The 26,030-nt window shown below is 33.3% G+C and overlaps 1 pseudogene; it reads right to left on the bottom strand.

Moving 5' to 3' along the window:
* Nucleotides 1–6,257: 6,257 nt before the first annotated feature.
* Nucleotides 6,258–20,739, bottom strand: LOC142638527 (disease resistance protein At4g27190-like; annotated as a pseudogene).
* Nucleotides 20,740–26,030: the final 5,291 nt, after the last annotated feature.

Raw genomic sequence — 26,030 nt, 5'->3', positions numbered from 1 at the left:
TAGATGAATAAAAGAAATTGGAAATTTTGATGGAGGCAAAAAAAATTTTTTTAATCCATTTAAATGCATTCAATTTTGGTCATGGCTGCAATTTTCTAGTTTTTGGTTAGCCTTTACTAATTCATCAAGTGATCCTCTATTTGATAATTAAAATTGCATTATGAGAGCTATTATTAATAATTTCAAATGTGTGGATATAAGCCCAAGAATGAGACCGATTACACACTAGTGGGACTGTAATTATGGGGTTTCACTCTAAGTTAGAGAGTGTATAGTTCACCCCTTGGCCAAAGGTGTTATTTATATATAAAATTTAAGGCACAATTGTTTGTATTGATATGAGGGATACATGGTTGTTGTATTTGAGCACATATAGCCTTATTTAATTACATACATATATATATATATATATATATTTATATATTTTGAGCATGTGTGAACTTGATTGGATATTAATGTGTTTAATTCCAATATATGTTTTGTAATATTTCTTTGGATGAAATACATGATACATGCATTACTTGACATATTTGGGTTGTCTAAAATGTAGTATGCACAAGAGTCAGTTATGAGTGCTTATAAGTAAGCAAGGATGAGGTATTAGAGTTTCATTTATTATAAGAATGAAGTTGAGAAATAACTCAATGAATGTAATAAGTTCTTGATTATCGTAGAACTTGTGGGGGGAAGCTATTATTTCCACCAAATATTTGTTAATTGAGATGCCTTAAAAGAAACCACTAAAACACCTTGTGAATTATGGAAAGAATGATCGTCTTTCCATAAATTCTTTAAATGTGGGGGTTTTTGATGAAGGTGGTGATTCCTATTCTTAAAAGGAAAAAAGAAAAAAAAAACCATTGATTATGTTTTCATTGGTTATGATCATTACAGTAGTGCATAGTGCTTTTCTAATTTATGTATCTATTATTCTTATATGGATGAAAATTAATTACAATATATTTCAAGTGTTAAACTTTCTTAAAAGAAAGTTTAAGTATATGTTTAGTATCTCTCATGATCAAGAGTTGATGGAAGAGAGGTTGAGCCTAAGCGTAGTAATAAAGACAAACGTCATATTCGTTTGGTCTAAATTTTCTAATTTGAATGTTAGAAGATTAACTTAAGCCTTAAAGAAGCGATATCTTTTGAGATGCCTTCTTGGAAAAGAGATTGTCAATAGTTCAATAAATCTATCTTAGAAATCTATGCATAGTAACTGTGGATCTAGCACCTAAGAATTTGAGAGTTGATAGAATTATTGACTATTACAATGCGAGACTTGTTTCAAAAGGCTACAAACAAAAGGAAGAAGTGAGTTTTCTTGATACCCATTCAACCAAAGGGGTTAATGATTCCCGTACAAGGAAATAAAGTGTGTAGGCTTGCTAAATCTTTGTATAGATTGAAGCAAGTTTCAATGCAATGACATGAGAAATTTGACAATAAGATGATGTCAAATGAGTTTAGGTTTAATGTGACTAGTATGTTATGTAAAATATATCACAAGAGGCTATGTCGTTGTGGGATATGCTCATGTAAGTGTTGTAGATGTGATACTAGAAATAAAATTTTCTACTACATCTGATGGACTTGTCTTGTCTCAATCTCGTGAGAAATGTGACGACAATCTAGTGAGAACACCTTATGCAAAGAGTATATGTATTTTTTTGGAAGTCAATAAATCTAAACAGACATGCATTGTTGGATGCTTGTGCCTCCTATTTGTATATATTGGTAGGGCATAAAGTTATGGTAGGTCTCGACTTATTTGTTGGAGACATAATACCATGAGGCAGTTGCTCTAAAATGGAAGTGATTTTAAATTATAAAATGGATCCGTAATCAGTTGTTTAAGTGGAGAGCAAGTAAACTACTCATCGAGGGGAATTGGGTTAAAGCTTATGATCTAAAGTTTTCATGACAGTAACCCCACCTAGTTGATTGGAGATCCCAAGATCTAGGTTTTCAAAGGGATAACAAAATTGTGAAGACTAGTTTTTATCACTATAAAGATAACATCTTCCATCCATTCCTATGATAAAATAGTGATGCCTGTAAGCGATGTTCAGGGTTAGCTTTGCTTTTAATGATTCTTATATCTTAGAATTCCAAGTGGAGTATAGCAGGATATTCTCAATAAGAGTCACCTATATGAGTGTGAAGTGGGCCACTTCCATGAGAATTTTAAGGCTGAATTCTCTAAAGCACTTCATGAATTTACCAGGATATATTCAGGGCCGAAAATGAACACAACTATAAGAACGAAATATATTCGAAAAGGAGCTGTGTCAATTCTACTGTCTTGGTATACACAAACAGCTGATAGTTCAAAAATATCGTGTTCACTGATTAGCTAGTATATCCGATAGTCTTTCACAAAGGAAAATTCAAATCCAAAAGCTACTTCTCCCGATACAGTAACTTTTCTTCTACTCTCTCTGTGTCTGCATCATCATTTTCATTGTGTTTTATCAATTTCCATTCATGTGGGGGATTGTTGGAAAAATAGTATTGAGTGAATAAGAAATTGATGTTTTCTATGTTCACTTGAAGATATTATTAAAAGTGGTAAAAATCTCGAGTCCTAGATAGAAAAGGAAAAAGATAATATATGCGTTTATATGCTCATGGGCCAGACATTGGGTTGAGCTTTGGCATATGTAAACTGGGCCCTCTTGTCCAAATAACAATTTTTATCATTTTATTTTTGAGTTAGTCAGTTTGTGCACAGCAGTTTTTATTTTGAATAGTATGCCTATTCAGTAACGTATAATTTTTTATAGTCTCTCATTCATAAAACAACTTTGAAAAAAAGAAAAACACTCTTAGTGAGAATATTTTGTGCATTTCATTTTGTGTCAAAGAGAGAGAAAGAGACATTGAGTAGTTCGCAGAGCACGACCTTGTGTGCTTTGTTTTTGTGTTGTAAATCATTTTATTCTGAGAGACAAACGTCCGTGAGTCTCAAAGCACACAGTGATTGTGTGAGGGACGAAATCTGCTTTAAGGAGATTGTGTCAAACACAAGATTTGATCTGAATCATTCAACCTTCACGCATTTGGTCTGTGAATTTTTAATTATATTACAGATTTCTTTTTATATAAGCAGTGTCTATTTATTGGTTTTGCCTATCATATCCTTTTTATGTTATTGCTTATAATTAGATTTGTATGTTGTTCCCTTTTGCTTAATAACAAAGTAAATTGTTGAAATATATCCAACACTTGAACCCTCCAAGTTCCAACTACCAACGAGCTTTTCTGAGCTATGTCTTTACAAGTTATCCGGATCCTGCAATTAGCTCCAAATTGCATCTGCTAATTAATGGCTTCTTCCAATGTTTCCCATAGGCACCAAAACTTCTCACAACTCTCAGATTGGGTGAGAAAAATGTTTGGGCTAAGAATCTCTCAAGGATTTATAAATAGAGAGGTAAGAGTAGAGGAAAACTTTAGAAAAATGGTGTAGATGATTGTGGGTGAACAATCTCTAACTCTTAAGTATTTGGCCAGGGTTTCTCTCTCAAAAGTTCCTTTATAAAAACTCATTTTTCATCTAACAATTTCATGGGTAATGTGGGCTTATATATAGTGTTGGTAAAGAAATGAGAAAACACACTTTAAAAAAGCTCCAAGCAGTAAGTTTCGCGGGTCACTCGTCACTTGGCTTGAGTCGCGAAGTTACTCGTGAAATCTAGCCTGTCATGAGTCTCTTCAGATTTCAGCATGTGCTTCTCATGTGGCCTTTTGTGGGTTGGCAGTCGCGAGCTAGTCATGAAATCCTCTTCTTCACAGAATCTTCACCAAACTCTCACACACAAGCCTTATCCTTGATATTATCCTCTAATTGGACATTTGGAGCAAGGTGGAGACCAAATGCCTAGTTTGGTTCAGAAATCTGAAGACTTGATTAGAGGAGAACAACAAACACAACCAAAGCACCAAGTGCAACCTTTTCAACAACAAAATTATTGTCCAAGCATGAAGGACTAAAAGTTTGGGGTTTGGGTTTCATATGCTAGCCTAAAAGTTTCATGTGCTCGATTGGAATAAACTATGCAGGCCAAAATCTGTTTGAGTTTTGGGTTTTAATGAGTAATTATTAAGTACGTTTGAAGAACAACCAATGTGGTGCTCCAAATAAATAAAGACAAGCTACCTAATACAAAAGTATAACATAAGTTCAAAAAGTCATGTGAAAAAAGGTGGATTTTTTTTTTTCTTTTGTATTTGTATTTGGTGGCTTGTTTATATTAGTTCAGAGTATCACGTCAACTGTACTCTAGGAGTATTGAATAATTTTCCTGATTTTGACAAGCTTCCTTGATTAATAAAGCTTTGTTTGCTAAGCAGTTTTGGACGCTTGTTGCTAATCCTAATTGTTTAATGAATAACGTTCTTAAACAAAAAATATATATATATTTTTACCACAGCACTGCACTTAGTGTGTACCAATAGCTCTTCTTAGCCTTGGGGCAGTATCCATTGGTTTAGAGGGACACAGTTAACTGGGGTTAAGTGGGGACTTGGAAATGAAATTAACATTCCAATTGACCATTTTCTTTGGCCTAGTTCTAGAACTGAGAACAAGGGCATAGAGGCTGAGCAACTTGTGTGGCTAATCAGATGGACAAAACCTCTGGTAGTGGAATCAGCAACTAGTCTTGTCCTTGTAGGACACACTTTTGCCAAACTCTATTCTGCAGAAGCCTTTTCAAGATTTGGTTAGCAAGACTATTCTGGCCTTGCGCTAATTCAGGTTCTTTAGAGGCTACGATGGGATTTAATGAGATCCCAAGGTTTAGGATAGAACCTGGAAGCTTAACATCCCCTACAAGGTTTCGGTATTTACTTTAGAAAATCTAGGTATATATTATGCCTCCGAGACCTCAACTCAACTCAACAGGAAGGGTATTGTGTCCTCTGTGTAAGGCTCATGAGGAAACTCTTGATCATATTTGAATCATATGTCTTTTGGCTTGGGTTGTGTGGTTTGGTTCTGTATTAACAATAGATAACTTGGTTCCTAAACTCATTAAAGCTTTGGGTCTCTACCAGCTTGTCTACCAATAGGCTCTCACTTAAAAACTGTGTTGGGTGGCAGGAGGATGCATGTAAAGTGAGTGGTGGTGCTTAGAAGGGATCCAGTTTTGTTGGGAAAGACAGGGAAGGCAGAAAGATGCTGGCTTGTTGCCACAGTTGCATTGCTGACCCCAATATTGGCATTAACGCTTGGCTGTCAGGTAAGCATTAATTTTGGGTTTGAGTGAAGGTTTCCATTCTAGGCTTCTTAATTTTGACTACTTGTACTGAATGGATGCAACTGCTATGTGGGATTAGAAGGTGCAGTTGGATGTTAGAACCTGGGTTTGAAGACGTTGGGATACTACAAACACAGTTATAACAATGCAGGTTTAGATTCATTAGTCAATTGGTGTTGGTTGAAGTCAGACAGCATGCAAGGCTTCTAGTAGCTTTGTAGTGTGAGCTAGAAGATAGTGTAATGTGGTCTGAGCCATCTGCTGACTTTGTTTTGCAATGCTATTTTGTTCTTCCTAGATTCTCTCTATTGTACTAAACGGGAATAAAAAAGAAAAACACTCAATACAAGGATCCAAGTTTCAAGTAACTCCTCAAATTGTAAATATCATCATTTACTTTGACTTCTAGTGCCTAGTTTTTACATTCAACAATGCAATAAATCTAAAAGGAACCATTCAACAAAATAAACTTTTCTCCCATGTACCTAACAAATTAGGTCTGAAATAAGTACAAAAGCATATTTTAATCCTGATACACCCAATTCCACCCCCAAAATAAGAATATATATATATAATTACAGAAAGAAGCAAAATGAGAGACATGAGAAACTGAGCATAAGGAAAATTCATGACTCTGGCACGTATAAAGAGAAACTCCAGTATAAGATTGATCACTAACGCATTTTAAAGACCTTCCAAATTCCCCAAAACCCAAGACTTTCTGAAATAATACAAGAGGTTCACAAATACACAAGATTTCTTTAAATATTTAAGCACTCTAGAGTTACAGGTTGAGAAATGATACAATAGGTTCACAAACACATGAGAATTCTTTAGTTTTTAAGCATCCTAGAGTTACAGGTTGGCAAAGGACAATACTAGGATACACAAGTTGCATCTATTGATTCAGATCAGAAATAATTCTAAATGAAAGGCCTCTTGTATGATTAAGCATTTTCATTGAAATGTGAACCAAGCAGCATTGAACTTAGAGGGAACAAAAGAGGATACTCAAAACTTAAAAAGATCACAGTACATTCAAGTATGTTTTCCTGAAAGCCTGCAGCTCTAAAAACTAAAAAAGTAGCAAAACACAAGGAAAATTAACAATCTAATTGATCTTTCTCTTCAATATTCATGTCGTACTAACATACCTTCATAACACAACAGAGTTTATAATTTAGTAAATAAGAACAAAATCACACAAAAATACGTTTGAGAGTGAAGATCTCCTTGCTCGCACTCGCACACACCACAGAAACATTTCATTTGAGCTTCAACTTGTCAAGAAGTCCTAATGAGACCAAAACAGGAAAAGAAACCACTTGTGAAAACAATTTTACAAGAAGAGTGATAAGGAAGTAAAAAGCATATATATATATATATGTGTGTGTGTGTGTGTGTGTGGTCTTACTTAACCCGATTCACAATTTTAGGATGTGATTAATAGCTGGTTGGTCATATCCAAAACAGGGTGTTAAAGGGATTTTAATTTAAAAATATATATTAGAGAAAAAATAAAGAGATAAAAGTAGGTAATCACTACAAAGATGAATGAAAGATGTGAGAGTGAAGAGAGAGACATACCCATGCTTAGCATTCACGGAATACCAAAAAAGGGTTCAAGGACATTCTTAGTGTCGGGACAGTCCCACTCCAAAGATTCCCACCATATGCCGCCCGATGACCAAATCAAAACGTGTTGAAGAGAAGGGGGAGCAGATAGTTGTCCATTACTAAGACGGGGCAGAGAGAGAGGGAGTCTCTTCACCTTTGGACATTCACGTAGCTCAATCATTTCAACAGAATCACAAACTATTACTTTACTGCTACTACAGATGGTCTTCAGTTCCGGTAGGTACCGTAATTCTAAAACCCTCAAATTGGGGAGAGTGATTTTGGTAGTGTCCATTCCTTCCTCCTCTTCTTTTATTTCTTCTTCAAATTCATCACTTGCTTCTCCTATTATTTCCTCTACTTGCTCACATCTGTGGACCCTAATATTTTCCAGATTGTGCAGGTGTAGCAGCAACCCAGGTGGAAACAACTTCTTTATCTTAGAACACATGTATAAATAAATTATTTTGAGAGAGGAAAAGGTGTCAGATGGGATCCATGCTGATGCAGCTTTCTCTTTCCAAAACAATACGCGTAAGTTATCCAAATGGAAAAGCTCTAATCTCTCTAGAGTTTGAAGAAGAGGAAGGGTACAAGAAGAAGAAAAAGAAAGAACGTGCTCTATTCCTCTACAAAGATTTAGATGTATACGTTGTAATTCACTTGCGTGGTTCAAAGATGGAACATCGCATAAACTTTTTAAATCGTGACAATATACAATTTCTAGGGATTGCACGTCTTTCGGTAGCACTAAGGCATCTCCTCTTCTTAAATTGCACCCTATTATATGTACTCCTTTGCCGACCAATCTACATGGTGATTCTCTGTAGCCCTCCCCCCACTTCCCCGCTCGAATTTGGTAACATGCAAGTCGCCTGTTCTCTAAGGATCTGATATACATACTGAACTTGTCCGCATCATCAAAAATGCCTGCAAAAGCTTCCAATTCCTTTAAGCTTGCTATCTCCTCTTCGTTCACTACTGTTGCCATCGATTGCCAATAAACTATGAGGTACTGTAGATGAGAGATTTTCGGTAAAATCCCAAGTGGCATGACTTTTAGTTCGCTCGCGTTCAAATTGAGGAATTTTAAGTTGACCAACATTTCTAAACCATCAGGTACTTCCGTAATTCCTGTTCCCTCAAGGTCTAACTTCCTCAATGCTGTAAGTTTTGCTAATGAAGGCACCTGCTTCAAGTTTTCACACCAGCTAAGCCTTAATGTAGTAAGATTCTCCAAGCTAAAGACAGAATTCGGCAGAGATTCAATAGCAGTATTTGATAAATCAAGAACCTTGAGCCTATGCAAATGCTTAAACAAAGAATCCGGGACATTTTTTAATGATTTGTTACCTTGTAGCAGCAAGGTTGAAAGGTTAGGACACCTTGGTGATACATTAGAAGGGATTGTTGATATGTCCTTGTACCTCAAAGAAGCCTTTACAAGATCCTCTTTCCATTTTCCTTCCTTTGAAAAATCCTCCAATTCCGAGCAACCTTCTACCATAAATTGAGGACTTGCGACCTCGAGGACCATGTCTCTTACCAAATCATGCATCTTCACAAGCTTTTCCTTGGAAATACGATCTGCATCAATTCCACCTTCTAATAAGCACGCATTTTCAAGTTTATTCAACATAGAATAACCTCTATCAAACTCCGCTTGCCTACTCTTCATTCTTTCAATAACTCCCTCATCAATCAAATGTTCTATCAACTCTTGTTTTTCAATCTTGAAGTCTTCAGGGTATAGTGCACAGTGCAGAAGACACTGTTTAGGTTCCTCATTTTCTAAACATTCATAACTGAATTTAAGCGTCTCAAGTACCTGCTTCTCTCTATTGTTAGACCTCATTACTAATGTCTTCAGCTTTTCCAGTGCATCCCTCCACTCGAAATCTTATCTTAAGGGTTTGAAACTTGCAGCTATCGTAACAATTGCAAGAGGCAATTGGGCACATCTTTCAAGAACCTCTTTTGCAATTGGTTTCAAATAGGGAATATTAAAAACATCATAACCCATTTTATCCAAAAACAACTTATGTGCCTCCTCTTTCGAAAGTAGCTCCATTTTGATATCTTTACAACTCATTCCTCGTCAAACAACAAGATCTCGTGTTGTTAACAACAATTTGCATCCATTTGCTGAAGTAGGCTCTGGAATTCCTACTTTCTCCAAAGCAAATGCTTCCCAAGTATCATCTAAGATTAGAACATATCTATTCTTATCTTCCAATTTTGCCTTTAACTTGGCAGCCCTTTCTCTTACATCCTCAACTTTTGTGAGATCTAAATCCAACTTGCGTGCAATATCATGTTGTAGTTGGATAAAATTTAAAGACTTTGATACAGTGACCCAAATGACATTGTCAAATTTGTTTTTCTCTTTTAATAGACGATTATTGATGTGCTCCATGACAGTTGATTTACCTATACCTCCCATTCCATAGAGGCCAATCTTTCTAACATCATTGTCCAATATGCATGCCCAAATTGCTTCCTTTACTCCTTCAGCTGTGCTTTCCCCAATCAATGTTGGTGTTGACATTATTTCTCCATTGCTTGGAGGTGGATCAATGACCAAACTATCAGAGAAATTACCCCTTTCATAAAGTTCCTCCACCTTTTGTATCTTTTTAAAAGCAATTTTTCCTATATGTGCACGTGAGAAAAACCTCCCTTCTCCAACTTTCCGTTCAATGGCTTCTATTTCTTCATTCATCATTTCTACATCTCGGATCCATCCTTGAACTTCTTCCTTTGGCGTCTTTCCTGGAAGAAGTTGTGCTTTCATTCTAGAGGCCGTGTCTAACTTCCGACGTTCTAAATCCTGCCATTTGTTCTTGAGAATTATCAAATGCTCACCAGCGCCTCTATAGTTATTGTAGTATTCAAGAATTGGAGCAAATATCATTTTTGCAATCTCGAAAAACGAACCAACAAATTCCATTGTTTTTGTTCCTGCATATGTACCCAATATGTACATCAAACATTTTGCACATTTATAACTAAAAATTAAAAACAAAATGGAAGAATTCATCTTTAGTCCCCAAGTTTTTAAAGGCATGGAGTTGGCTTGGATTGGTAAATGGTAAGTGCAAGGAGAGGTGGCGGTGGATCAGTCAATCTCATTTTCTTTCACCCCCCCCCCCCCCCCACCAATGTTTTGTCTTTATAATGGACAGAAAGAAGAGATTGATAATAAATTCTAAAGTTTACTTGTCTAGTTAAAATTTTAAAATATGATTACAGCATATCTAAATTTAGAGGAATAAATATAGGAGTATATATATTTTAAGTAAAGGAATTAATATATTTTTTAAGTGAAAATAATAAATTTGGACAAACTAATAAGAAGCAAATAATAATTTAGTTCAGCTATTAATAATTCAATTTATGAATTATTAGACCAAGGTTATATGGCCAATGGCTATTACAAGAGGACTTGGCTTTTTCCATAGGTTCTAAAAACAAGCTTCTATCGATTAGAATATGTTTTTAGGGCAAAGATTTACTGCAAACTAAGTTACAACAACTTCCGCAAAATGCATGCGTGTCAATGCCTCAAATAGACCCCATTTGGTGAAAAATTCATTGTTGACACAGATAAATATAAGCCTAGATAGGTCACATCTAAGGCATTGATACCTACCTTAAATAGGCATTGGCTACAACTTAGTTTGCAGCAAATCCTTACCTTTTTTATTATTACTACTATTTTCTTTTTTACCCCTAAGCTAATCAATATCCATGGAATCAAATATTTTTTATTTATGGGAATGAAAAATTTTCACAATCTTTATAAAAAAATATATTAACGTGGCCTATTGTAATTAGTACATAACAAAAGTAGTGTTATTGAAATCTCATAAAAATGGGGCTACTTAAAAGTCATGTCTCTAATATTGGGCTTTTAAAAAGAAGCTACGACTTTGAAGTTTTTAGTGAAATCACATAGAAATTACATGTGCAATTAAATATCACGATAATAATACAAACTTCTACTCTACCTTTTCCAATTGAAAAAGGTATGTTGATGTTAATTGAAACTCAGGGATTGTAATTAATAAGAAAGACCAACAATGTACACAGGCAGACAATGTCTTACTGAGCACCAAAGGCAATGAAAGAACATAATCTTAAACCCATGATAATCAAAGATATAGCACACAAGAAAATACAATGTATAAGCACAGAGAAGAAAGTAACGCAAACGACCTAGAGCAGAACAATATAATGCAAAGCCACAGAGAAGAAAGCAACGCAAACCAGAACAAGTTTGTACAGGGAAAATCAGATGGAAGAGTAGAAACAAAAGATAGCTTTAGAAGAAACAAATTTCTGCAGAAAGGAATGTTTCTCTCTGTTTGCTTTCAAATGGAAATGATTCATTTCAAAGTAATTAATTTTTTTTCAAAATGTTTAGCCCCAAAAGAACATTTTTTTTTTTTTTTAAACTATGAGGAGGCTGGAGAATGAAGTAATGACCCAGTATATAAAAGAAAGTCCACTTTTTCTTTTACATGAATGAAAATTTTCGTGGAAAAGATAGCTAAAATAAACAAAGAATGTATTATAATATAATCTTTTATATATATATATATATATATATATATATATATATATATATATATGAAAATTTCAGTAGAAAAGATAGCTAAAATAAAAAAAAGAATGTATTACAATATAATCTTTTATATATATATATATAAAGCATGCACAGTCATCTAATCCTATAAATATCTAAACCAAAAAATAAATAAATAATTTCATACGCAGAATCACATCACATCAAAGATCTTACCAGTCCTCTTATCTCCAAAAGAAAGCCAAATTAAAACACAAATTAGCAACAACTATTTAGAAATTCGAGAAGACGTTTAAATACATAGACCGTTTGGCTGTTGTCATGCTGCTGCTCTTAATAAGCAACATACAAGGAAATAAAAACACAGAGGTCAAGAAGATAACACAAATGCTAATCCTTGGGAAGAAACTACGAAAAGTAAGAGAGTGAAGGTAATAATGTAACATAATTAGTGAAATAAATGAGAAAGAAATAATGTAGACTTGCTTTTAGGTCATTGCACTGCAAGACAAGTGGAGACGTCACTATTGTCACCTCAACTTTGGCAGAAGATGCTGGGAAATTGTCATGGCCTGTTTGGATAGAGGAAGGAAGAAGGGGGAGTGGAGTGGAGGAGAGTAGAGTAGAGTTGGCTAAAAATAAGTTTGTGCTCAATTTAATTTAAGTGTATACGTGTGTGAAACTCTCTCCTAGAGATTTAAAACCTAGTCATTGCTCCCTAGACTTTACAAGCACTTATACTTGTGAAGAATGAATTATATTTGTGTGTTATTAAAGTAACTAATCAAGATTAATCACGAAAGGGAACCTTTAACCGACTTAGGTAGACAAATGGTCATTTTACTGTACCCCTTCTTTTTGGGGGTATAGTACCCACGCAAACCCTAACCATCAAATTGATGATTTTTAATCTAACCTGTAAAGTTGTGATTTCCAACTAGCCTTTATTGGCTTTAATTCCGTGCCAAATTTGGTTGTAATTCAGTCAATTATTTCCCTGTATTTATGTGGTTTTAATTGTAAGGAATGAGTGTGAGAGATTGGTGAAGAATCAAGCATGCAATGAAGATCAGTGCAGCTTCGCGAAAAGCTCGCAAGAAGCTCATGAGTAAAAGAACCCGCGAAAAGACCACGTGTGAAACACATGACTAGAAGTTAAAGAGACGTACCAACCTATCATTTTGAGTACTTCGGAAGAAAGGCCATCTCGTGAGGAACCCGCCAAATTCTCTATTTGGCAAAAATGAAAAGTGTTTTTCTATTTTCTTTACACACACTATATATACCCTCATTATCCGCGAAATTGTAAGGAGTCCTTTTCAAAGAGAAAACCCTAACAAAACACTTGAGAGTTAGAGATTGTCATACCTACAATCATCTACACAAATTCTCTTAGTTTTCCTTTACTCTTAACTCTCCATCTATACATCTTTGAGAGGTTCTTAGCCAAACACTTACCTCACCCATCCTGAGTGTTGAGAGAAGTTTTGATACTTTTGGGAAGTATTGGAAGAAATCATTAAGTAGCGGATGCAATTGGGCGAAATTGCGAGATTCGGAAAGTTAGTGAAGACAAGACTTCGAGAAGTCCGTTAGCAGCAGGAGCTTGGAGGGCTCAAGTAAATTAGGTAGATTAGGCTTGTAAGGAGTCCTTTTCAAAGAGAAAACCCTAACAAAACACTTGAGAGTTAGAGATTGTCATACCTACAATCATCTACACAAATTCTCTTGGTTTTCCTTTACTCCTAACTCTCCATCTATACATCCTTGAGAGGTTCTTAGCCAAACACTTACCTCACCCATCCTGAGTGTTGAGAGAAGTTTTGATACTTTTAGGAAGTATTGAAAGAAGCCATTAAGTAACGGATGCAATTGGGCGATATTGCGAGATCCGGAAAGCTAGTGATGATAAGACTCCGAGAATTCCGTTAGAAGTAGGAGTTTGGAGGGCTCAAGTAAATTAGGTAGATTAGGCTTGAAGGGTCTTTTTGATATTCGTGTACTTCATTTTATTCACTAGTGAATCGATTTCGACTTGGAGGGTTGCGGAGAGGTTTTTCGCTGAGTTCTTCGATTTCCTTTTCGATAACACGTTTTGGTGTTATCTTGTGTTTGCATCTTTCTTCCCTACTCTTTAAGCTTTACATTTATTGCTCATTGTACTTGCTTATGGCTTAGAGTAGTGTTAGCGGTTTATTGCGCATACTTTACTCTTGTTTCACACTTAGATAAGTTAGAATAAAAGCAATTAAACCGTAATTTAAAATTGGAAGTCTAAACAAGCATTAGTGTTTTCACACTAATTGAGCTTTCATGACCGTTTATTCAAAATTTAGTGGATACCAATTACCGACAAGGCAAGTTAGCTTAAAATAAAATAAAAAAATAAAAAGAACCAGATCTCTCTCTCAATTCTGAAAGGCGAATCAAGTGCTTGCATGACTAACTAAAAGGGAATTGTTTTGCTTGGTTCGCTCCTTAGAAAATTGCCACCAGAGCTCCACCCAACTAGGACTAAAAAATGGCCTTGGCAGAGCACTTAGTGCTTGATCTCCGATAGAACTATCTCCTTGGACTCTCTCTAAGGTACAAAAATCGCAAACCTTCGGTTTTATATTTTTCTTCTTCCCTTTTTTTTTCCTTTTTCTTTAAAAGATGATTGCTTTATCATATTTGATATATTGCATATTAAAAATTAGGTCTTCGTGTTTGTTTTATGTATTTGTAAATGTGGGAGTTAGGGTTTTTGATTGTTTCAATATGGATTTTGGATTTGAAGGTTCAGTAGAGGGGAAACAAAAATGGTGCCATAGAATGTGACAAAAGTACGATCAGACCTCATGTTAGTACTACGTGATGTTACAATGGAACCGTCAAATGCGAGTAAAAAATAAGGGTACCAATGAATGTAACAAAAGTATGATTTGAAATGATGTGGTACTAGTTGGGTGAAAATGGAACCATCATATGTAAGAAAAAAAATATGGGAACCATCGAATGTGACAAACGTACGGTCACACCGATGTTGGTACTGTCGAATGTGATGATGAACTGTCAAATGTGAAAAAAAAAAAAATAATGATCCCACCAAATGTGACAAAAGTATAGTCATAAGTAATGTTGATACTGCCCAATGTGACGATGGAACTATCAAAACGTGGAGGAAAAAAAAAACTGTACCACCAAATGTGACAAAATTATGGTCAGAGGTGATGTTGGTATTACCCAATGTAACAATAAAACTGTCAAATGTGAGAAAAAAAAAGAAAAAAAAAAAGAAAAAAAAGAAAAAAAGAAGGTTACCACCAAATGCGATAAAGGTACAATCAGAAGTCATGTTGGTACTATCCAATTTGACAATTGAACTATCAAATGTGAGAAAAGTGTTGTATATATAGATATATACATGGATAAGTTGTAATAGTGATGTTTGAGTTTGGAGAATATTGTTTCATAAAGTGAAAATTTAAGCTCTGAAATTTTCTAAGTGAAAATTCAAAATACAACATTTTCAATCGGTCGAAACTTTGACTCGATCGATCAAAATGATAGAGAAAAAATCCTAGAGTCTTTGGATGTCTCGATCGCTGCTCGATTCCTATTCGACCGATCAAAAAGAGCACTCGATCAATCAAAAGTAACTTTCGACCTATCGAAAATCGTGAAACAGGATTTTTCTGTAGAATTTTTTGGTGACTATTCAAAGAGTTTGAAGAGGTTTCAAGCCTTATGAATGGTTTTATGAAACATTTTAACTCTCTATACATGCCTTTTGATGAAATATAACCCTATAGGTATAAATAAAGGCTTATGTTCACTTGAAAAATAGTAAGTTAGAGAGAAACACAAGAAATTCTATGGTTATTCTCCAGAATTGCCATCTGTAGAACCCAACATCTTAGTTGTATCCTAAGGACAAATTTGCGATATCCCTTTAACAACAATCGTGTAGGGGAGGCAAATATTGTCTAAGGAAAACGATATTGTACCTCTAAGTTATCTATTTTCTATTTATCTTTTGTGTTAACCTTGTTCTTCCATTATTACTTCGTCTAATATCCTCAACCAAAAGAATAGGATATTATCGAATGCAACAAAAGTACAGTCAGATGTGATGTTGGTATTGCCTAATGTGACAATGGAACCATCAAATGTAAAAAAAATAAATAAAAGAACCACCAAATGTGACAAGAGAACAATCACATGTGATATTAGTACTACACAATGTGAAGATAGAAACCATCAAATGTGAGAAAAAATACAAAATGTGACAAAAGTATTGTCAAATATTATGTTGATACTACTGAATGTGACAATGTAACCATCAAATGTAAGAAAAAAAATATGAGAACCACCAAATGTAACAAAAGAACAGTCACGCGTGATGTTGGAGCGCACAATGTAAGGATGAAACTGTCAAATATGAGGAAAAAAAATAGGAACCACCAAATGTGACAAAAATTCTATCTAATGTAATGTTGGAACTGCACAATGTGAGAATGAAACCGTCAAATGTGAAAAAAATAAAGGAACCACCAAACGTGACAAAAAAATAATCACATGTGATGTTAGTATTACACAATGTGAGGATAAAACCGTCAAATGTAAGAAAAAGATAAGTGAACCACCAAATATGACAAAAGAATAGTCACGTATAATGTTGGTACTGCACAATGTATAAATGGAACCGTCAAATATGAGAAAAAAATAAGAGAACCATCAAATTTGACAAAAGTACTTTCAAATGTAATGTTAGAACTGCAGAATGCGATAATGAAACCGTTAAATATGAAAATAATAATAATAAAAGAACCACAAAATGTGACAAAATAACAATCAAATGTAATATTGAAACTGTACAATATGAAATTGAAACTGTCAAATGTGATGTTTGGGTAACCTGGTATAACAAGTTGCCTATTAAGTGCGGCACTTTATTTCCCCCTAGGTAGTAGGTACGGTAGAATTACCCCCTGGACTAGAAATAACACGGTAGAATTGAAATATCATGTGATTTATTATGCTCTTATCTTTCTTAAAGTTTCTTTCTTTCACTAATCACTATTACTTCATTGATTTTCGGCTTTCCATCATTTCCATGGATCTCATCACTCAAGTCATGGTCTAATTAGCATCATCTTTAGCCTTAAGTTACGGATATCAACATTTCTATTCAAAATATTCATTTAAACCTTTATGTTTTATTTTATTTCTCCATATATAATAGATCTTGAAAGTTGAAATTTGAAAGCTATATAATTTTTTTTTCTTAAAAGAAAATCGTTTCATTGTGCTCCTCATTAAAAAAAAAAAAAAAAAAAAAATCATTCAAAAAGAAATGATTGAATTGTGACTAGAAGTCAAAATTGACTGCCTTTAAAAGCTAGGTGTCATAATATATTTCAACAAAACCTCATTGAGTAAACCCCCAAAAATTAATGAACGTTGACTAATGTGTTTGGGTAACTAAACACCTTCCTTCAAATCTCACAAAGCGCTCACTCAGGATTGAGATCACCGTGTAATTAACCCCACTCCCTCTTAAAATATTTTTTATTAATCTTACCTTTTTTTTTTTTTATTCAATAGTTGAAATTTAAAGTTACTTTGCTGCCTTGATGAAAAGATGAACATATTTGATCATACATTTGGATGAGTTTTTAATAATTAATAATCTATCATAATTGGTTAAATAGTTCAGCAATGATTAAAAATTTGGGTGAGCTTTTGACAATTAAGAAAAAAAAAAAAAACTGTCATACTTTTAGTTAAATGGTTCAGTTAATATTCGCAAATTTTCACGTTTTTGCCCTGCCATGCTAACTGATACACCTCTCAAAGCAATTCATAAAAATTAAAGTTACTAAACCCAATTTTACTATTCCCCTTCCACATATTTTGATTTTGGGTTTCAATACAATTGTAAAACTTGAGACAACAATTTTAAGTAGAGTTTTTTATATTTAATATTAATTGTCTCGCATTGCTTAAGAATATATGTTGTGATATGTTTATAGTATAACTTGTCTCACCCTCTTTTAAAATTTACCATAATTTTTTAGTGGAAATTGTGGTGTGCCTTTGTGTTAGAGTATTTGTGCGAGTTTGTTTCTAAAAAAAAAATCAATTAAGTAATATTTATTTAAAATTTTATATTATAATATTTATTTAACATGCATTTTTCTTTTTCTTTTTTATTTAGATGCAAATTAAATAATGACTAATTTTTTGTATTTAAATTTTGCTAATACATCCGTTTTAATGATAATTGGTAAATATACTAAATTTTCATGTGTCATGATCAATCTTAAGAAAGATTTTAGCAATTTTAATTTTGAATTTTTTTTCTTATAGAAACAATTATAACAAGTATTGTTGATAAAATTTTGTAGGCAATACATGTATTTGAGAAAGAATTAAGTCTTTTTATATAATCATGAATTTCTATATTACATGTTTGAACATCATTATAATTATTTTCGTTATTATCTTTATGTTATCTTATTTCAATACCTTCTAACTCTCTTTGATGAATTTCTTGTTCGTTTGTGAGATTTTCTCATAAATTTTCAATTAAATTTTTTGATATTTCTAGCAACAAATTTATCAAGTGAACTTAAATGAGATTATATTAATTTTTATATTTTAACATTTAAAAAATGTATTCACATTTATATGGGTTTTTTTCTAATAGAAATTTTATAATTTAAAAAAATTATTTACAAATAAAACAAACACTATGTATGGAGTAATTCTTAGGTACTCTAGGAGCACGGAGAATGATGCTCCCTCCTCTCACATTTATGGTGGGACCCACTCATTAAATTCATGGAAGAGCCCACCATGAATGTGAGAGGAGGGAGCACCATTTCACTATACTTCGGGACTACCTAAGACATCATTTCACTATGCTCTGGGACTACCTAAGAATTTTCCGTATGTATATTATAGGAAAATGTTCAGCATTTATTATTGAATCTTTTTAGGAAATTTTTTATAAAGAAAAAAAAAAAAGGTAATTAATATTTTAACAAATTTTTTTTTTTATACAAGATAGAATTCTACTCTAGTCTAATCTAAGTATATAAGTGTGTGTAGCTCCCTCTTGGATACTTGAACCCCGATCTTTACCCCTCACACCCCACAAGCATTTATACTTGTAGAGTGATCACCGCATCAAGGATACGCGGTGGTATATTTTGACAGCTTTAATCTCAAACATATGATAATCAAAGATTTATAGCACCCAAGAAAATATAAGGTTATGTTTGGTAATAATTTTTGTTTTATATTTTCAAAAACTTGTTTTTGGGAATATAATAAAAAAAAAACATATTTCTTGTATTTTTGAAATAAAAAATATATTTGGTTAATTGAAATTAAAAAATATATATATTTCCATGAAAAAAAATAAAAATATATGTTGTTACTAGGATTTGAATTCTAATACTAACTCATTAAATGAGATAGATTCATTAAATTAAATACGTATTTTTATTACTTTTGAAAATTAGAAATTAAAAACAGCCTTATGCATGTTTTCAGTTTCCTTCACAAATTGAGTTTTGAGAACAATTTTTGTTTTCTGTTCATTTTGAGTTGCCGAACAAGTTTTTAGTCTCAAAAATAGAAAATTATTTTTAGAAATAGAAAATAAAAGAAAAAAACAGTTACCAAACTTACCGCAAAACCATAAAGAAGAAAGTAATACAAACCACCTAGAGGATAGAGCTAGAGCAGAACTAGTTTTGTTTTTCCATGCATTATGCATAAACTAGAATGGAGGAACATATCAACTGAGTTAGGTTTAACATGAGAATCATAGGTCTTAATTATTGCATGCAAGAAACTAACAACAAAAAAGTATATACCCTGAAAAGCGTACTCTTCTGATTCAATAAAGTAGAAACGAACTAATTGAAGCAGAGGAGATGATAAAGAGGTCGCCAAACCTTCCTGCCAAAATATATATGTTTGTTTCGTGAGAACAGGGAAATTTGTAGTCAAAGAATCAAAAACATTTAAAGCATAAGCATTAACATGTTAAAAAGACTAAATACTAATAGGTAAGAGTCTAAGCAATACAAAACTGTGCCATTTGAAAAAAGCTTAGGGAAAGAAAAGTGGTAACCTCTTCCTATGTCTTTGTATTCATATTTTGGTCTGTTTTGCAACTGGGTAAATCTTAATTTTATGTCCAAATTGTCCAACTAGGTAAACGGATTTTGATAATTCTCAGTCACGACCTTGATCTGATTCTTCTTAGTAGAACCTGAAAGTCGACATATAGCAATGAGATTAAAGCATGACAAGCACATCGGTTTCCTTCTAAGCCCAATGAGAAGTAGATCGAATAAACAATACCATATGATGAAAAGGGGAGAAAAGTATCAATACAAGAAAAGTCATATGGAAGAGAGAGGGAAAAAAAAAGCTTTAAAACTTACAAGAGACAAATTGCTACAGAAAGGAATGGTTCTCTTGGTTTGCTTTCAAATGGAAATGATTCATTTCACAGTAAAAAATTAAAATTTTCATAATCTAAAGATGTACAAGGTACTATCACATTGAATCTTCTTCCCTCAAATTAATAACGAATAATTAGTAAATTTAAATGTCTTAATATCACATATTCCTATAGATTCATAAAAAATTAAATCTTCTTTATGAAGTGGTTCTTCTCCATCTTAAAAATATATATAGTAAAGAAGCAAAAAAAAAAAAAAAAAAAGGAATTCCTTCTTTACAAAATGTTTAACCCTAAAAATAAAAGAACAATTTTTCTGTTCTCTGATTTTATTTTAAACTACAAGCAGGTTAAGGAATCAAGTAATGACCCAGTATATAAAAGAAGGGCCACTTTTTCAGTTTTCTTTCACATGAATGAAAATTTTAGTGGAAACGATAGCTAAAATAAAAAATATATCTATTAGAGTTCCTCCTAAAAAATGATAATATAATCTTTTAAATTAAAAAAAAAAAAGAAATGTACAGTCATCGAAAGCTATAAATATCTAGACACAAAAAAAAAAATCATACGCACAACATTCAAATCAAAGATCTTACCAGTCCTCTTATCTCCAAAAGAAAGCCAAATATACAAAAAAATAGCAACAACTGTTTAGAAATTCGAGAAGTTTAAATACACAGACTGATTGGCTTTTGTCATGCTGCTGCTCTTAATAACATACACGGAAAGAAAAACACAGAGGTCAAGAAGATAAAACAAAGCAACCCTTCTAGCTAAATGCTAATCCTTTGGAAGAAACTACGAAAAGTAAAAGAGAGTGAAGGTAATAATGTAGCATAATAAGTTAAACAGCTGAGGAAGAAATCATGTGGACTTGCTTTTCAGGTCAATTCGCTGCAGGACAAGGAGATATCATGTAGTGGGGTAACGTTACTCGGTAAAGCCGGAAAAAATGGCTTTGTAGCCTGTCGAGGTCACAAAGTGGCTTTGCTTTGGTTTTATCCAACTAGCTGAACAAGATTACTGATTACATGGTAATGGTAGAATTGAAGTAACACGTGATTTGTTTTTTACTCGTATCTTTCTTTCGTTCCCTATTTCTGTCCCATGGGTCATGGGCTGTGTTTCACTTCTTCATGTACCATTAATAAAAAATGACATAGTGGGGTATTAATGTAGCGTAGCATAAAATAAATGGAAATAGACGGGGATGAAATCATGTGGACTTGCTTTTGCTTTTAAGGTCATCACACTGCGGAAGATGCTGGGAAATGATCATAGTGGGGGTAAAGTAGTTTGGTGTGAAGGCAGATAAAGTGGCTTTGTAGAGGTCACAAAGTGAATGGATTGCTTTTGTTTTATTAAAGTAACCATTCAAGATTAATCATGGAAGGGAACCTTTATCCAACTAGCTGAGATGATTACATGATAGAATTGAAATAACATATATATATATATATATATATATATATATATATATTACTCCCATCTTTCTTTCATTCCCTATTACAATTAGTTTTACTGCCTTGCATGTGTTTCTTTCCTCAAAACCTCATTGATGTTCAACTTTTTTGAAAACTCACTTAGTGTATAAACACAAGTGATTGTTTAGACTCCTAAATTCAAATTTTCTAATACAAGCTTATATTCAAACAATATAGGTATGCGGAATATGAAATATAAGCAATACCCAAATAAACAAACTACTCTAAGTCATGTTTTAATCACAACTCAACAGTAATTAAAAGCGAAGTGTAAAGAATAGAGAGATGCAAATACAAGATAACACTAGCACGTATTATCGAAGAGGAAACCGAAAAACTTGGTGAAAACCCTCTACGCCACCCTCCAAGCGGTAAATGGTCCACTAGAAAATCAGTTGGAATACATAAATAGCAATACACCCTTCAAGCCTAATCTGCCCGATGCACTTAAGCCCTACAAGCTTTTTACTCCAACAAGGTTACGCCGAACTATATCTTCTCTAGCTTACCGGATCCCGCAATTAGCCCATTGGATCAACAAATATGAATTGGTTCTCTCTTGAACTGCTTCCCAAACACCAAGAACCTTCTCACTATTCTGAATTTGATGAGGTAAGGATTTGGTTTATAATCCTCATATGGGTATGACAATGGAGATGGTGAGAATAGAAGAATTTGAAGAATCAAATGTATAAGATTGTGGATAAATCAATCTTGTTTTTTTCTAGGGTTTCTTGCTCAAAATTCTCTTTGAAAGATCTCTTCTCTACTCTTCGTTTCGTGGGTATAAGGGCATTTATACTAGGGTATGAGATGGAATGTGAAAAGTCAGTTTTCAGCAAAACATGGTGCACTGGCAACTCACTTTGCGACTGGGATGAGTCGCAAGTTCCAATCACCAGTTACCAGACTGGCCAAACTGTACTTTTTTGTCCTATAGTGATCTAGTTGTTCTAACCCTTCAACTTCCTGCATGCTTCACATGTGTGCTGCATTTTGGCGAGTCATCACTCGTGAGTCAGTCGTAAGTTTCAGTCGTGAGTCTCTCCTTATTGCACACACTTGATCAAATCTTCACACTCTCTTACACACAACTTTTACATTATTCTCATCTAAATACAAGGTTTTTAAATGCTGAATTACAAGCAAATTTAGCACGAAATAAAGTAAATAAATTCAACTTTACATTTTTCATGTATCTCATCACTCAACTCGTGGTTCCCCTTGTATTAGCTTCATCTTTCCACCCCTTTTGTGACCTATCTTTTTCTTTTCTTCTAGCACAGCTGTTAGTGATAAACCCATGACGCGTGATTCTATAAATGAAAAAAAAAAAATTAAACAAAATAATATCGTGTGGCTCAGATGTATACGTGATTTGAAAATTTTTTTTTTTTTTTTCTTCAGAATTCACAACTTGTATTCATTTCACGAAAATATATAATTTGGGCGTTGGTAGAAATCAATCACTTGGCACTGAATTCCCAAAGAGGCTCACACATACAGTTACACATCCCCTTCATTCTCATATCTTTTAATGGCTCAAAAAATAAAATGTAAAACTCTCAATTTGAAACTTATTTTAAAGTTTATCTGAACCATTGGTAAATAATGTTAGTAATTTTCACTAATTTAGTTGGGTTGCTTGAGAGAGCATTTTTTTTTCTGGCTTTGATACTACCAACAAAACCAGTAACATAGTGGATTGATTGACTTATAGCCGATATAATCCACTTCCTCATTAAACACAGTACTAGGGAATAATAACTGGAAATTAGTGCTTGCTCAAATTCGTATATGTATATAGTCCATATTCCACCTTTGAATAATTAAAATGTGATTTACTCAAGTTTAACCAAATAGTTCAAATAATATGTTATGGGTTCCAGTTAGTTTAACTAGTAAAATCTCTTGTTGTCGAATAAAAGATTTAATGATCGATTTCCATCTACACCAAGAAAACCAATTGGTGCCTACACAATCTCCTTGCACAATCATAGGAGAGGCAGTGAGTGATAGAAGTTTATAAAAAAAATATAATAAGCAAAATTCACACTTAATATTTTAAAATATACTTTAATTAAAATTTTAAAATAATGAATTTTAATTATAAAATAAGTTAATTTTGGAAAACCACCATTACTTAGTGATAGGTTTGTACACAACTTTTTAAATATCAATTTAACAAAGTTTGGTAAATTGGATGTCAAGGGAGAAAAGTGTTTTTTTCTTTCAAGTTTGGGATAGTGTGTTATTTTCCCAAATCTTGAGAAGTGTAATTACCACTTTTTTAAATAAAAAAAAAATATTGATAACATCTTGAAACAAAGTAACAATGAGGAGTTGAAAAGAAACGGCCATGTGGGATTGAAGAAGAGCAACTATATAAAAGTAGGATATTGATGACTGTGTTTAAAATAAAACCAACCTTAGAGTGAATAGAGCCATAGCCAGTTTCCAGGCCAAAATGAGCTTTTACCCTTTTCTTTTAAACTTTCCAGTATTTTGCCCCATTTTTCAAACTATTCAAAGAAATGTTCTTATTTTGAAACTCGATTTTCTAAAAATCGAGTTCCAAATGTAAAACTTAATTTTTGAACAATCGAGTTATAGCAAATGTGGACTTAGAAAAAAAAAATGGAACTCCAGTTCCATAAATTTTTTTTTTTTAATTTTTAGTTTTGTATAACTGGATTTTCCAAAAATCTAGTTTCAATTGAAACTCGAGTTTAAATTGAAACTCGATTTTTAGAAAATTGAGTTTTAAAACAAGGGCATTTCCCTAAATAGTTTGGGAAATGGGGCAAAATGCTGGAAAGTTTTAAAAATAAGGGCAAAAGCCCATTTTCTCCCAGTTTCCAAGACCATATTGCATCGTTCACGTAAACTTTACCCAAAGGTTGAAGCACATTCTCTAAGAGCAACCACATCAATGGTTGCAAAATTTTGCAAAATACAAAAAATTGTGCATATATGCAAAAGTGCTATAGTAACCATGTGAAATTGTGCATTTATGCAAAAGTACTACGGTAATCATGCATATATACACAGTTACTTTAGCTTTGCATTTAATATTTTAGTTTTTTTTTTTTTTGTCTCTAGTCCTTCTCACTTTCCCTTTTTCTCATTTGATCAAATCAGAATGTCAAAACCATTAATCCTCTCAGCTCTCTCTTTCTCTCATCTCATAATTTTTATCTATCTTCCACCGATTGCCTACCGCCACTGCCACTAATCTCTCGCTACCATTTAGTATATCCACTACCATCAATCGCCGATCTTCGATCACTCCAATCTCTTATCGAAGCCTGTTCGATCGCTAATTGCTTTCCTTTGTTTCTCGTTGATTGATTAGTGGGTTTCGGGTTGAATGGGGTTGATTTGGCTTTCCTTTGGGTTGAATGGGGTTACGGGTATTTGGGTTAATTGGGCTAGATTGAATGGGTTTTCGGGTATTTGGGTTGATCTAGCTGGATTGAATGGGTTTTCTGGTATTTGGCTTTCCTTCGTGATGGTGGTTGGGTGGGTGATGATGGTGGCTGGGTGTGGATTGATCATTGGGTAGTGTTGGGTCTGTGAAAGAGAGAGGCAGTGAGTGAGGAAATGATAAAAAATTGTAAAAGAATGAATATTTTATTGAATATATGTGTAGAATAGATAAGCCGATGTGGATGTTTTGTAAAAATGGGTGTGTAAAATAGAAAAAGTAGTTTTTTTTTTTTTTGGTAAGACAAAAATTTTACATGGAATGATGCAGTTGCTCTAAGAATTTTTTTTTTTTAAAGGACATTCTCTAAAGATTAAATAAAAATATTGAGTATAAAGCAGCATCATATTGGTTTATATCATACTATTAGGTAAATTTCACTCACATCCTCTGAGGTTTAGGCTAATGCCAACCAGGTTTATGACTTATCAAAATTAATCAATTTGGTCTCTAAAGTCAATTTAGTTACAAAAAAAGTTGAGAAAAAAACAACTAATTATTTAGGGACTAAGTTAGCTTTAAAGATCAAATTGGCTAATTTTGAAAATTCTTGAACCTGGTTAGTAAAAACCCAAACCTCAAGGTATGTTAATGGAATTTACGCTATACTATTTTACCAATCTTCACAGTAAACCGTACAACAAGATGAATTCCTCTTAATAAAGCTTATAAATTAACAAAAAAAAAATTATGGCCAAATTATAAAGCACAATTGAAATAAAAGAGAAACAGAGGCAAAGAAAGAGAAACTCTAACCAACTCTGTTACAGAGGTATGATTCTGTTTCAAGGTGTCACAGCTACACACGTGCTACTGTGGTCTAGCAAATTAGTCTCAACTTTCGCACGTGTGAATGAGTGTCAACAAATCACGTGCGTCTCAGATGTTGCTCATAGCGACACCGTTTTATAGCTTCCAAAATATTACCGTTGCACAATGAATAATGAATGATTGCTGGGAATGTGGCTTCAGATATACAGGGCCAGTGGCGGAGCCAGGGCCGGAGTCAGAATTTTGGTTCAGATGAATTGATCTAAAAAATATTAATCTATAATAATAACAAAATAAATAAACAGTTGAAAGAAAATAAATATATTTCATATCATTAAAAAAAAAAAAA

The sequence above is a fragment of the Castanea sativa genome, chromosome 6 (genome assembly GCF_040712315.1).
Source record: "Castanea sativa cultivar Marrone di Chiusa Pesio chromosome 6, ASM4071231v1".
In the NCBI taxonomy this organism is placed as follows: domain Eukaryota; kingdom Viridiplantae; phylum Streptophyta; class Magnoliopsida; order Fagales; family Fagaceae; genus Castanea; species Castanea sativa.
This window is presented reverse-complemented; position numbering and strand designations above follow the sequence as displayed.